The sequence below is a fragment of the Octodon degus genome, unplaced genomic scaffold, assembly GCF_000260255.1.
Source record: "Octodon degus isolate 3935 unplaced genomic scaffold, OctDeg1.0 scaffold00008, whole genome shotgun sequence".
NCBI lineage: Eukaryota > Metazoa > Chordata > Mammalia > Rodentia > Octodontidae > Octodon > Octodon degus.
In genome coordinates this window covers 2,071,101-2,075,687 of record NW_004524584.1, presented here as the reverse complement: position 1 = coordinate 2,075,687, position 4,587 = coordinate 2,071,101, and the positions used below count along the sequence as shown (strand labels likewise).

Here is a 4,587-nt window from a genome sequence, read left to right as displayed (position 1 = left end):
TTATATATAATACTATATACATACATATATATATATATATATATGTATATATATATTCATTTATATATAATACTATATACATACATATATATATATATATATATGTATATATATAGTATTTTAGTACAGGGTCTACAGGGTCTCATTACACAGATCAGACTTGTAGTGATCCTCCTGTTTTCAGCCTCCCAAGCCCTGGGATTAAGGCATGTGCCACCACGCCCAGTCTCAATCACCAGTCTTAGCCTGCCCCAGGGTCAGGGGCAGGTTAGGGCTGTCATGACATGCCAGGGATCGAACTCACTTTAGTCCACTGAGCTATCTGGCCAGCCCTAAGAGAGGTAAAAAATAAAATTACAAAATTCCAGGGGACCTCTGATGCTCTAGTGAGAGCACAAGCATGTTGAGTCTCCTAGCCTGACCTTCTGCACCCTCACCTGACTCAGACCTCACTATAGGTTCATGAATATGCATCACATATCATGCATATAATTAAGACCAGAGTGGCTTCTGAGATAAATATGCTTGTTGAGAACCCTTAAGATAACTCAGCATGCTGCTAATCAATCCTGTTAATGGCATTTAGGCATTCACAGGGAGGTACCTGGGCTGAGGTGTATATCTTAGAAATTCTGAAAGCTGAATTAGGGGATGGGGAGATGGCTCAGTGGAATAAGTGCTTCCCTGGCAAGCTCAAGGGCCTGAGTTCAATCTTTGGTTCTGGAAAAGAAAAAAAAAAAAAAAAAAAAAAAAAGCTGAATTAATTGGGGCTGCTGCTACTACTGTGGGCTATGATTTGTGTGCCCTTGGTGCGTCATTTTTTGTTGGCACAGACTGGCCCTGGGGACAGTTTCCCATGATCTTCAATAAATGTAGCTGCTTGCCACTTGTTACTGAGTATGTGCTTGCAATTCATTGCTTGCCGTGCACAGGAACCTGGGCCCACCTGCCCACTCCCCAGCAACTCCTCTGTATTAGCGCACTAAGTGATTCAGTGCACATTATGGAGTTGAAGGTGTCTGCTTTCTTAGTTTCTTGTTGCTGCTGTAACAATTACCACAAACTGGGGAGTGTTTTTTTGTTTTTTTTTCTTCTGGAACTGGGGATTGAACTCAGGCCCTTGCCCTTGCTAAGGAAGCACTTATTCCACTGAGCCATCTCCCCGGCCCCTGGGGAGTGTTTTAAAGCAAGAGAAATTTGTTCGGGCTGGCTTCTGGAGGCTACCAGTATGAAATTAGAGTATTGACAGGGTCATCAAGCCTCTAACCCTCTCTTATTTTTTCCTCATTTTTGGTGATTGCTAACAATTTTTGATGTTTATTTGTTTTTGGTACTGAAGATTGAACTCCAAGGCGTGATGAGCTATATTGAACTTCAAGTGTTTCTAAGATTTTCTTTTCTTTCTGTCTTTCTGTCTGTCTTTCTTTCTTTCTTCTCTTCCTCCTCTTCCTCCTCTTCCTCCTCTTCCTCCTCCTCCTCCTCCTCCTCCTCCTCCTCTTCTTCCTCCTCCTCCTCCTCTTCTTCTTCCTCCTCCTCCTCCTCCTTTTTTTGTGTTTTTTAGACAGGGTCTTGCTATGCAGTTCAGGCTGCCCTTGAGCTCACTTTGTAGCCCAGGTTGTTCTCGAACTTGCAACAATCGTTCTGACTCAGGCTTTCACATTTTTGGAATTATAAGTGTGCACCACTGTATTTCTCTTTATCTTTCCACTGCTTGATGGTGCTGATTAATTTAGGTGTCAATTTGGCTGGACTAGGGGGTCCTGAGAGCCTGTGAAGCATCACTTCTGGCTGAGTCTGAGAAGAGGGCTTCAGCAGAGTACTTTGTGGTAGGTGGTGGCCTGAATGGGAAGACCCATCCTCTACCTGGCCTGTACAGTTCCATCCCATCAGCAGGGCCTGACAGAACAGTGGCAGGCCAAGACCAATCCCACAGGACTGTTTTCTATTTGTGTAGTTGTAGCTTTTATTTATTTCAGAGGAATCAGGGTAATTAGAGGCCTAACACAGTGCCCAGGGCTAGGTCACAGGCTGAGGACCCGGAGATTGCTTTTGCTGGTGTTCTGTCAGTCAGCACCAGGGCCATGCATGCTGGCTGACTCTTCCTGGTCCACTGACTCTGAACAAAAAAACCCCTTGTTTTATCAAACCAAGAGCAAAATTTGCTGACTGAGCCTTCTTTACCAGGAAAACCATATTAGATTTTTCTCCCTGTGGTATGAAAGGTTAGAGCAACTATGTATGACCTTATAGCCTGGGTACTGAGATAGCTCAGTGCTGGTTGCATTCAAGTGACAGATTTTTTTTTTTTTTTTTTTTTTTTTACCAAGGATCAAACTCAGGACCTTGCGCTGGCCAGGCGGGTGTTTATGCGGCTGAATTATCTCCCTGACCCTCAAGTGACAGATTTTTTTTGGCAACTTTAGGCATCTTTGTACTAAGAGGGGCAGGGGATGTTTGTTTGTTTGTTTTGTTTGTTAATACAAACTCTCCCTATGCAGTGTGGACTGGCCTGGAGCTCTCTGTGTAGCTCACTATGCAGCTCACACATGGTAGGCGAGTGCTCTACCCAGACTGACTTGAACTGGCAGCAAGCCTCCAGTCCCCGTTTCCTCAGTGCACTAATTACAGGGATGCATCACTATGCCTAACTAAGAGATTTTTTTTTTTTTTTTTTTTTTTTTTTTTGTGCTGGGGATCAAACTCAGGACTTTGTGCTTGCCCGGCAAATGCTTATGCTGCTGAGCTATCTCCCCAGCGAGAGTATTATTTTATGACTTTATTTATTTATTTTTTATTGCAGAACCGGGGATTGAACTCAGTATTTTTTGTCTTTTTTTTTTATTTTTTATTTTTCAGAACCGGGGATTGGACTCAAGCCCTTGTGCTTGCCAGGGAAGTGCTTATTCCACTGAACCACCTCCCCCGCCCTTTTTTGTCTTTTTGAGACAGGGTTTCACTATGTAGTTCAGGGTGGCCTTGAGTTCACTTTATAGCCCAGGAGGAACTCACAGGGATCCTCCTGCCTCAGCCTCCCAAGTGCTGGGATTACAGGCATGCGTCACCATACCTGGCTTTAACTTTTTTTTTTTAAGACAAAGTCTCACTGAGTCACTAAATGGCCTAGACTGGGCTCAAACAGCTATCTTTCTGCCATGGCCTCCCACATTTTACATTTCAGTCTTTCTTCCATTTGGAAATTATTTTGCTATAAAGTGAGACAGTAAGAGAAACTTGTTTTGTGTCCTGGAGTCTAGGCTGACTCTAAATTCTTGATCCTCTCACCTCAGTCGGCTGAATGCTAAGATTACAGGCCTCGACTGTGACACCCGGTTTCTTTCTTTCTTTCTTTCTTTCTTTCTTTCTTTCTTTCTTTCTTTCTTTCTTTCTTTCTTTCTTTCTTTTTCTTCTTAGAAATTGTTTTATTTTTCATCAGCCTCATTCCCATTTTGCTTAAGTGTTGGCAGAACAGCTCAAGACCACTCGGTGGTGGTTCCTACCCACTCAGTGGCCTGCGCGGTGGGGGCTGCAGACCAATCTTCTGTGGCCGGCTGAGCACTCCAGTCTTCAGTAGGAAACTGCTGAATGGGCACAGAGGGCTCCTGCACCCCCTCGGACCAGTCTGCGACCTCAGGCTGAGCAGCAGTGAGCTCCGGCGCTGGTGCAGTCCATTCTCCCTGAAATTCCTCCTTGGTCACAGCCTTTTCAGCAGCAGCCTGTTTTTCTTTTTCAGTCTCTTCAGGATCCCGGTAGAAGTAGAGATCAGGCATGACTTCCCACGGGTGCTCATCATGGGAGATGGTGCCACGCATGTGTAGCACTTCCCGGGCCAGCATCCACCACATCAAACCCACAGAGTGAGCTCCCTTCTTGTTGCATGGGGTGGCAATGTCCACATAGCGCAGAGGAGAATCTGTGTTGCACAGAGCAATGGTTTGCAGATTGACGTAAGATGCATCTGTTAGGGGCTGGTGGTCAGCCCTGGGGTCAGTAACCACCAGAAGACTGCCTGGATCTAGTTAGTGAAGGTTCCAGGAGTGAAGCGGCCAGCGATAGGAGCAGCTCCAGTGGCAGCAGCAAACTTCAGCACAGCCCGCTGGCCGGTGCTCCTGGAGGATATAACGCTGACATCAGCAGGGTTTTCAATGGCCACTATGGCTCCAGCTGCCAGGAGGAGCTTCTCCCAAGTCCGCTTCAGATTTATGATGTAGATTCCATCACTTTTCCTTTTATAGATATACTGCTCCATCTGGAAATCCAGGTTGGTGCCACCTAAGTGGGTTCCTGCAGAAAGGAACTTGAGGACGTTCTCCTCCTTCATTTGCAGAACATCAAGGGCTCCGCAAATTGTGACGTTTCCCTTTAAGTTACGATGGGAATCAGGAACAACGCTGTATGGACCCTGCCCGGGAGCACGGAAAGGACACCCGGTTTCAGTATCTATTTCTTTTTTCTTTTTTGTGGTGGTGGAGATTGAATCTAGATATGCTAGGCAAGTGCTCTACCCTGCTCCTATCTTTCTATTGATTGATTTATTTTTTTTAAAGAACTTTATTTATGTGTGTGTGTGTGTGTGTGTGTGTGTGTGTG

General features: G+C 45.2%; 1 pseudogene; it reads right to left on the bottom strand.

Annotated features, from left to right (window-relative positions):
* Window positions 1-3,470: 3,470 nt before the first annotated feature.
* Window positions 3,471-4,587, bottom strand: part of LOC105743908 — a 101,718-nt pseudogene continuing 100,601 nt past the window's right edge.